The sequence below is a fragment of the Galeopterus variegatus genome, unplaced genomic scaffold, assembly GCF_000696425.1.
Source record: "Galeopterus variegatus unplaced genomic scaffold, G_variegatus-3.0.2 Scaffold920, whole genome shotgun sequence".
NCBI lineage: Eukaryota > Metazoa > Chordata > Mammalia > Dermoptera > Cynocephalidae > Galeopterus > Galeopterus variegatus.
The window spans coordinates 371,089-382,080 of NW_007727031.1; positions in this window are offsets into that span (position 1 = coordinate 371,089).

The window sequence follows — 10,992 nt, forward strand, 5'->3', positions numbered from 1 at the left end:
GTCTGCTTGTATTATTCCGAAGAGCCCATCTTCAAGAACCGAGGTTCTCTCTTCACCTTCCGTTATTCTGCTGGTTAAACTCTCCAATGTGTTTTTTATTTCGCTGAATAACTTCTTCAGTTCGGCAAGTTCTGTTATGTTTTTTTTTTATGACAGTGATTTCCTTGTACATTTCCTCTTTCAGGTCCTGTATGTTTTTCCTGGTTTCATCATGTTGTCTAGCTGTGTTTTCTTGTATCTCATTCAGTCTCTTTAGGATTATAACTCTAAATTCCCTTTTATTCATTTCAAGGGCTTCTTGTTCTATAGGATCTAGAGTTTGGGATTTATTAACTTTTGGTGGTGTACTTTCTTGGTTTTTTGCATTTCTGGTATCTCTTTTTGGGTGTTTGTTCATTTTGGCAGGGAGTTTCACTCGGGTCTTGGACCTCTGTGGGAAGTCTCCTCTCTGGTCAGTTTGAATTCGACTAAGTTGGTGGATACCGCCCTGCCGGTCCCGTAAGGTATGTGTGTTCTGCACCTCTCTATCGGGGCATTTTCCCACTCTGTGTGCACTAGGTGGGGCTGTTGAGCCTTGCAAATGGTTCCCGCAGGGTGTGTAATTATTGTTTTTTTATTTTTTCTGAGACTCCGCCTCCTTTTGCCGGACCCCTCCCCACTCTGTGTGCTCAGAACAGGGCTGAGCCATGTCTTCTGCAAACCTCGTCTTTCAGCTGAGACATCAAAGCTGTGCCCTGCCCCGCCCTGCCCAGGAAGAGTTTCAGGTGTCTAGTCTCTCCAACTGCCGGGTTTGAGCTTCTCGGGGGAGGGTCCCACAGCACACAGTTCCTCTTTGACTCCCCCCAGCCCAGGTCGACCCGGGCGCCCTCCGGGAGAGCTCTCCAGCAGCTTCAATGTAGCTCCAGAGCGCTCCGGGCTCCCCTCTCCCAACCAGAAATCAGTTAGGGGTTCTTCCAAACTGAGGCTCACAGAGATGGTATCTGCGTCCTGAAACAGGGAGTTTACCTGGGGCCAAAGCCCAGGATGTGGTGGAGAGACGATCTGGGCGGGCTCCTCTTCCCTGCCCTACCGACGCTGGTCGGGGGCTCCCCATGCTACCAGCCCCGTCAGAGATCCATGGGGAGAGTGGGATTGTAGGCCGGTCCACAGGCCCCGGGGGGCCCCACGTCGAGGTACGCAAGTGGTAAGTCTCAGTGAGGAGCTGCGCCAAGCAAAGATGGCTGGCCTGCCTGATCTGAGCTGGCCGTCTCCGCCCCCACCCGAGAAAATGGAGGTAGCTCTCTTGCGGGCGCCTAGCCTGGTGTGGTAAGCGGGGGCCAGGTGGGTGGGGACCAGTTGGGCTTCTGCCCCACAAGTGGGGCTGGACTGGGGGTGACTCACAGAGCTCGCAGAGTTGGGCCAGTCCGGCGCCTTCCACTCCATTTCTGTGTCGTCTCTGCTGAGTTACTTGGCCTTTGTTGTCTCGGGCTGCTTGCTCGAACCCGCAGCACGGCTTGGGCGCTCTCAGGAGTCTTCTTTTGTGATGGCCCTAACACCTCAAACCTGTAGTTGCTTGTTTGTTGCTGTAGGTTAGTTGTTCAAAGATTTATTCGTTTTTTGTTGCTCTTGGAAATGCAAATAGTACTGTGGTATCACAGTGCACACTTCTCAAGGTTGCGCTGTCTCCTGGCACGGCCGCTCCAGACCCCTCGCCATCTTAAAGTCCCCCAAAAATGGGAGGATTTAAAACATGGGTCCAGTAAATATTATTACTTATGGAAAGCTGAATAAAAAGGAAAAGCCCATATATTATGAACAGATATGTACCTTTGGACCTTTGGAAATTATATTTACATGAGCAAGCATGGCTAGAAACAGGTTTTCTGGTGTCTTTGGAGTTCCAGTGGTTGCTAGCCTGCATGGTGCCACATGATTTGGGTGAATGGCCTTTCCTGGTATCCAAAGAGGGCCTGTAGGAGAAAGAACAGAAGACTCTCTTCCCCATATTAACAATCCAACAGGCCCTAACCACTGTGGTCTCATCGGCAGGTGGTGGTATAAAACCAAGGTTTAGGTCTTTCCTCAATGGGAATAAAATGTTCTATGGCTGTTAAATTTTGAGAATTACAATTTAAAAATTTTAAAGTGAATAGAGCCTTTAATACCTGTTCTTGAGGGGCCAAACCTTTCCCCACTTGAGAAAAACGTGTATTCTTCTGTTACTTGTTGGAATACTTATAAATGTAATTTGATCCATTTGGTTGAGGATGGTGTTTAGTTCCATATTTTTGCTGATTTCTGACTATTTTTGTTGATTACTAAGACAGGAATGTTGACATCTCCAACTATAATTGTGACTTTTTCCATTGTCTCTTTTCATTTTTACCAATTTTGCCTCATATATTTGAAGCTGTATTGTTCAGTGTATTCATAGTTTGGTACATTTTCTTATAAAATGCCCGTTTTATTATTAAGCATTATTTCTATTTACTCATGGCCTTTTTTTTTTTTTTTTTTTTTGCTCTGAAGTCTACTTTGTATGCTAGTAATAGAGCCACTTTAGTTTTCTTTTTATTAGTGTTTACATGATACATAACTTTCCATCTTTTTACTTTAAACATTCCTATATCATTGTATTCATAGTGGATTCTTGTAGAAGCATTTACTTGAAGTTTTTATTTTTTTAAATCCATTCAAGCTATCTCTATTTCTTAATTTGCATATTTAGAGCACTTACACTTATTGTAATTTTTGATGCATTTCATTTACTCTCAACATTTTATTATCTGTTTTTTTTTTTTTTTTTTTTTTTGGTTTGCTACACTTACCTTCTTTTTTGTTTTTTTTATTATTTTTTTTTTTTTTTTTTTTTTTTTTGGTTTGCTACACTTACCTTCTTTTTTGTTTTACTTTTCCTTTTTAATTTTTTTGGTGTTATTTAAATATTTATTTTAGTATTTCATTTTAGTTTATATTTTCAGTTTTCTTTCTCTGCTGGGTACTTTTTGTTACTCTAGTTTAAGAACAGTGAAAGAAAAAAGCAACAGAAATTTGCCTTCTGCTCTTTCAACCATAGTTCTTTTGGTCAGAGAAAAGGATCTTCTCTGCCTTAGAGTTTTAGGTAAGTGCCTGCTGTCACTGCTATGACTTTGCTATCGCTGTTGCCACATATTGCCTAGGTGTTGGGGTGGGAAGATGAGGGGAAGAAAAATACAACAGGGTATTTCCTTCACTTTCCCTGACTCATACAGAAACCATTTCCTGCTGCTTGGACCAGAAATAGATAGCTTCCCTTGGAGCTCTTTTGATCTGCACCCAGTGTGTATTTGTAGATTTTCAGACACCATTGGGAGTGGGGAGTCAACTCACATCTGTTTCAAAGGAACTTAAAATTCTGATCTCCATCTCCCTTCCTGCTGCTACCATTTATTTTTTAGAGTTCTCAAATCACTCCTCCAGGCATTCTGTCTGGAATTTATAGTTGCATTCAATGAGAAAATCAGGGTGGGGTTTACATTTTCCACTTTTTCAGAGCCATACCTCTTAAAAGAATTTTTTGTTGTTTCAGCAGAGTGTCTTCATAATATACAAGACTTGTAGTGATGCCACATTTTTATGGAAAAAGAAGTAGAAATTGGAGAGGAAGTATTATAATACCTCTATAAACCATATATTAATTTACTGAGATAGAAAGTTGTCTAGTTTTTTTTTTTTTTTTTTAAGAAGGAGATTATTGTAATAGCTAAGATCATGGATTAGACTAGTTGACACTCACTGATCATGTACCAAACCACTCTGTGCCTTCATTTTCATATATGTAAAAGTGGATTACTATAATACCTACATTTTGCCATTGTTATGAGGAATACATTAGAAAATCCATGTAAGAGGATATAGGGCAGGAGTTAGGAAATAAAAAGCATTATATGAGTGGTAGCCATTATTAGTATACAGTTATATAGTGCATATTACAATCTTGAAGCTAAATAGTAAATACACTCAAATAGAAAACAGTAATCTAAAATCTAAACTGTGGATGTGATGGTATAAAGTCAGCAGTTCCCCACAGTCTCAAACATCAAATGAGTACATTGGTAGACTTAAAAAACATAATAGAACAAAGATTACATAAAAATTTAATATAACTTCTAGGCAAATTATAATAAAATGTGTAACTTAGAGCTATATTTTATGTTTATGTAGTCTTTGATGAAATACGAATATTTTTTCCTTTTGCTTAAATTTGCTTAAATGATAAAAGTTGTACCTGCTCAAAATAATTTCTTCCATACGAAATAATTACCATGAATTGCAATCATAATAACTACTATCATATATGGCAATTATACCTTATGGATATCATTGAAATAATCTTTCTTAGTTTCTTACATTAAAAAGATGAAAATTTATTGAGAATCTACTCTATGCTAAGTTCTATGCTCAGCCCTGATTGAACAATTAAATTCTGCTCAAAAATTTTACTCAGTAGAATTGTGGTTACTAGAGACTGGGAAGGGAAGAAAAGATGGGGGATAGTGAGAGATTGGTTAATGGACACAAAATTACAGCTAGATAGGAAAAATAAATTCTAGTGGTGTGCAACAGTGCCAGGCATTTATAATAACTCATTGTATGTTCCCAGAAGGCTAGAAGAGAGGAGCTCAAAATGTTCTCATTATAAAGGAACAATAAATTTTTGTGATGATGAATTTGCTAACTACCCTGATTTCATCATTGCACATTGTATACATGTATTGAAATTTAACTCTGTACCCCATAAATATGTACAATCAATATGTTTCAATTAAAAAATAGATATCTTTAATTAAAAAATGCATGGATCTTGGGTTTAAACACTTGACTTGGGTCACATTAATTCTCTACTCCAAATGAAAGATTAATTAACTCAAAATTCAACTCAGCAAAGTTGTCTCTGGCTTCTTTCAGAAATTCCATGCACTGACATTATGGAACATCTTTCCTGCTTAATTGTTTTCTTCTTAGTATCTATCTCTATCTAACCTATTTAATATACTGTCTATTTTACAAATTTATTATTTTATTGCCTGTTTCCCTCACCAGGAAATAAGCTGCATGAGTAAGAGGATTACTGTTTCACCCACTGCTCTACCACCAGCACCTGATAATTGCCTGGCACATATTAGGAACTCAATGAATTTTTGGTATAAATAGTTTAATACACATAAATGATTTTGTTTCTTAATATGTACAATCACTATGAAGATCAAGTACATATGTATTAATATAATAACAAACATTGTTGCATTCAGAATGTACAGTACAATACTTATGGGGTTGCAGTGTATATATACTAGTGAGCAAGGGCAGTTCGAAGTTCACCTCCTTGTTCTACCATTCATTGGTTACAGAACCTTGCAAAAACTGCTTCGCCTCTCTGTTTCCTAATGTGCATTAAAAGTAATAATAAAAATTATCCTTGTTTTAAGCATGAAATGAGGTAATTCCTTTATAGCTCTTTAAATGTGCCTGGCACATAGGAGACTCTCAAGAATAGTTAGCTATTATAACATTAGTTACTCAAAATTCTTTGAATAGTAAAAAGAATAGGAATTATTCGGTGCTCTTTTTTCTCCCCAGAGGAGGAAAAAGGTTCAAACAAGAGTTGATAAATGACCAAACCGGAATTTGCAATCTAAATTTGTTCTTCTAAATTTATAACCATGTTAATTCTGCTACAATGCACCATCTCCAAATATTTACTGAGTTTCAGTGCAGGGCACAGCAGTGTATTAGGCACTGTAGGGAATACAAAATAAGACCCTGGCACACTGGCTCATTATGGCATGTTTATAATGACAATCCAATAACAACCACTACCCAAGTGCTTGATTAAAGAGATTATTGGCTGAGTAAATTATGGTTAATAATAGAGTTAGACATATGCATTCCTTCCATGATCATTAGTTGCATACAAAATATCAGTAACTGAATGTGGGACAGGTTTATAAAAGACATTTCTAAGAAATAGGCTTGGGGTGCTGGTGCGTGGATTAAAGTGATACTAACCAGTTATCTTTAGTTTCTTACACTAAGAAGACAAATGTTTATTGAGAATCTACTCTATGTTAATTTCTATGCTAAGCCCTGATTGAACAATTAAATTCTGTTAAAAATTGTGCTCAAAATTTAACTCAATCCTTTGGGAAGGCCTCTTGCCTAGGCTTAAGGGAGTGTAGTCAGTTGACAGCCTTCATCTGTCAGCCCTTTCAGAGTTTCCTCTGCTGCAATGAGCTCCCTGGCCCTTGGTTACTGTTTTCAAGAAGACCTCCAAAAAGTGATTGAGGTGGATGTAATAAAGGCCTGCCATTTTGACCCAATGCAAAGAAAATCTGATGGACCATTTTCAATCCTGAGCTCCTGTGGACTTTCCACTGAAGCTTGACTTCTCTCCGTTCAGTCCTCTTTTCTTCTCTTCCCTTCCACTGGTGTTAATCCCCAGGAGATTTTTTTCTTTTTTTTTGTAGTAAACACCCTCAGTTAGCTGCATGCAGTCTCCTTCTCAGAGTCTGGTTTCCAGAGAACTCAACCTGTGATGGGGTGTATAGAAGGGGATTTTGCCGAAGGCACCACGCTTTACTCCCAATCAGAAAACTGCAAGACCTTTCTCTAGATAAATTGAACCAAGTATTGGGGAAGGACTAGTGTTCTGGGAAGTTGAATAATGCTTTTCGTGTATCCCATTCCATTCTGGAATTTGGAGACCCAATATCTTAACGTCTAGAAGTTCCTTATCTTTTAACCTAAAAATAAAATATTTATGTTGACATATCAATAAGCTAGCTACCTCTACAGAGACCTCAGTCAGTCTTCTTAGAAGAACTATCAGAAAATAAGCTTTAAATAATTCATGTTCCTCACTTGGGAAAATAATAAATAAGTAAAAAGAGTTACCAGAACACACTAGGCTATCATAGTATTATCACAAAATTTAGATAAGCAAATGCCTAGCTACTGGACTCTTGATCCCAGACAAAATTATATGTTTGGTTTCTAGCACTTAGTGTCAAACACCATAGCAAAAACTCTGGTGTAAGGAGGTAGAGAGAAAGAAAACTTTATTTATCCTCACCAAAATGCCAATCAGTATGGGCCTGTGCTGCAGATTCCATGATCTGTGACCTTACATTTTGACACATCTCCAAATGGGAGATTAACATTGACCCTGTGGGTTTCCTATATCTGGAGATGAAAATCACCTATGTATGAGATCCCCTTTTATTAGAGGCAATCAAGACTTTTCTGCCTTCTTGCAAAGTTTAGAAATCTGCAACAGTAGAAAACTTGAAGATTTCTTTTTCTTCTCTAGAGGTTCATGAAAACCTCTAACTTTCCATTTACTGTAAAAGCCTCAATTCTCCTCAGACTGTAGGGCTGTATTTGCTGTGGGGGCTGACTAATAACAATTTCTTGTGAGGAAGTGTTCAGAGCACAATGCTGTTTTCATTTTGTCTTGCTACGTAAGTTCTTAGGTCGATGAAATCTGCCTCCTAAGGAGGGATTCCCCTTCATGTATTTTCCCCCAGTCAAAAGAATCACTCCCAACAAAATCTTCACTTGAAGCTATATTTATTGCTTCTGGAGGTCTGGTAAAGATGAAAACTTCTGCCAGAAACTCTGTATCTCACCATATATATATATACTTTTTTTTGAATGGTCAGTATTTTATTGTAAATCCACTACTTATATTTCATAGAACTAAGTAACTTGTAACATTTCAGCTGTAACATTTTCATCTGTCAGTCATATTTCATTTATTTTATTTTTTTATTGAAACATAATTGATTATACATATTTGTGGGGTACAGAATTGAATATCAATATGTATTTGCAATATGTGATGATCAAATGAGGATAATTAGTACATTCATCAATACAAAATGGAATTGTTCTTTGCAACACTACCATTTTCTTGCCAGCCTCCCTCCTCCTTCCCCTTTACTATCTCTAGAAAACACAGTTCTCTTCACTTCTTTTGAGAGTTCAACATATTATCATAATTGTTGTATCTTTCTTCCTTTTTTATTCATTTGTTTGCTTTTTAGCTCTCACTCATGAATGAGACCATGCAGTATTTCTCTTTCAGTGCCTGGCTTATTTTACTTAACATAATTTTCTCCAAGCTTCTCCATGTTGCTGTGTGTGGGAGAATTTCATTCTTTTTATTGCTGGGAAGTATTCCATTGCGTATATATTCCACATTTTCTTTATCCAGTCACCTGTTGATGGACATCTACATTGGTTTCATGTCTTGGCTATTGTAAATAGAGCTGCAATAAACGTGGGAGTGCAGGTATCCCTTCGGCATGATGATTTCCATTCCTTTAGATATAAACCCAACAGTGGGATTCCTGGATCGTACGGCAGTTCTATCTGTAGTTGTTTGAGAAACTTCCATACTGTTTTCCAAAATGACTGCACCAACTTGCAGTCCCACTAAACATTTTATTAGAGTAATTTTAGATTTACAGAAAAGTTGCAAAGATAGTTCTGAGACTCCCCATGTATTCCTAATCTGTTATTATCATTTTACATTACTGTGGTACATTTGTCAAAACTAAGAAACCCACTTCAGTACATTACTATAAATTAAACTCCGGGCTTTATTTGAATTTCACCACTTTTTCACTGAAGTCCTCTTCTTCTTCCAGGATCCCATTCCAGGGAACTAAGTTGCATTTAGTTGTTATCTCTCCCTCTTCTCTTCTATTCTGTGACAGTTTCTCAGTCTTTCCTGTTCTTCATGAGCTTGGCAGTTGTGAGAAATCCTGGTAAGGTGTTTTGTAAAAGTCCCTCAATTCGGGGTTGTTTGATGTTTTTTCTCATAATTAAACTGGTCATTTGGTTAAGACAGCCCTTATCGATTTACTCCATCATAAAGTTACTCTTTATTCTCTCCTTTTTGGAATAAAGTATCTATTCACAGTCCACACTTGAGACCTATGATCCTCTCTCCTGGACAGGATAGTATCTGTATATATATTACTTGGAATTCCTCCATAAGGAAGATTTTTCTTCTTTATCTCCTGTTTATTTATGCATTCAATAATATATTTATATCAATATAAATGCACGTATACTTATTTTGTATTTTAGGTTACAATCCACTACTATATTATGGATTTTGTTACTTAAATTTTTCCAGCTTTGGCTGATGGGAGCTCTTTCAGGTTAGCTACTGTATTTCTTTGAAATGCCCTCTACTTTTGTTTTTTTTGAGCACTTGTTTACTTTCTGATACCACAAAATGCTCTAGGGTCAGCTGTGCTATCCTTGCTGCAAGTTTCCCCTAAGAATCAGGCATTTTTTTTTTCCCAAAGATTTCTGGTTCTTTTTATTGGATGATGCTATTCAGAAACCAGCATCTGAGTGGTTGCCGTGTTTGTAGCTACTGTTGCTACTGGAGTGACATTGCTCCTAGTCTTCTCAGTATACAGAGCTAGGTAATGTGTGCATATGTACTAACCCACATATATGCAAGAATCTATAAGTGTTTTTGTATCTGTCTATTGCTAAATATATATATATTAATCTAACCATGCATTCATACTAATGTCTCTGACTCCAATTCAACACTACAGGGTCTGTTCTAGCCTTCTTTTTAGCTTATCTTTAATTTCCCTTTCTGATAGTGACAAACCTCATTGCTACCGTCCACTGATTCATTCACATATTTGTTCAACCCTAGCATATGTGTATACTCTAAAAAGTTGCTACTGGAGTGACATTGCTCCTAGTCTTCTCAGTATACAGAGCTAGGTAATGTGTGCATATGTACTAACCCACATATATGCAAGAATCCATAAGTGTTTTTGTATCTGTCTATTGCTAAATATATATATATATTAATCTAACCATGCATTCATACTAATGTCTCTGACTCCAATTCAACACTACAGGGTCTGTTCTAGCCTTCTTTTTTGCTTATCTTTAATTTCCCTTTCTGATAGTGACAAACCTCATTGCTACCGTCCACTGATTCATTCACATATTTGTTCAACTCTAGCATATGTGGATACTCTAAAAAGTTCATGAAAAATTGAATTAAAAGATAATATGAATCTTCCATGAACTTTTTGAAGTACCCTTGTACATATAAAGCACTTTCCAAGTTGTTAATTTGCACCCTGTGAGAGACAAATTTACAGAGTGCAGTATTGATATACATTTCTTTTTGTCTCTAGTCTTAAAGTTTCCAGAGAAAACATTACTTTCCAAAGTTACTTAGATCAGCTCTTTTTTTTTAATTCTCTCTCCCTTCAGCACAATATTATATTTATATCATAATTACATTCATTTGCCATAGCCTGCATTCCATCTTGAGATCCTCAACATCCTAGTTGATTGTTTAAAGGTTTGCATACATTTTAGTTCACTCTTGTCGACAAATGGATTCAATCTTAAGTTCACTACCACAGTATAGAACAGTTTCTTCACTCTGGACATTTTCCTGTATGTCCCCTCTGTTGTTATCAACTCCTTCCTGCCTTAACTACTGGCAACCACCAGTCTTCTAAAACTCTTTTAAATGTTCAAGTTCATCAATATCTTTAGAAGCATAGTGGATATAATAATTTTATTCTCTGAGATATAACTTCACAGTTATTTTATTGGCAGAGCTATCTTAATACAGCATGCACACGTATGCATATGTACATGTGTGTGTATGAGCATATATGTGTGCATGTGTGTAGTACATCTCTGAAAATCCTATGAACAAGCCATGTGAATTTAAAGTTAATCCCTCCATCCTTCCCTTTTTGGGCCTGAAGTTCCATAGGCCAATTCCAAACAACATACAAGAGTAACAGAATTTGGACAGCTGATTAAATATTGCCTATCTATATTTAGCTCAAGAGCTCTGCAGTGTGTATACTTTGCCATTTATGTTTTAAAGTTTCAGGCAGATCTAACAGAGAAAAATGATAAAAGCATTGGAAAAAAAAACCCTTTACCTCTTAGTGTCTTGCAGGT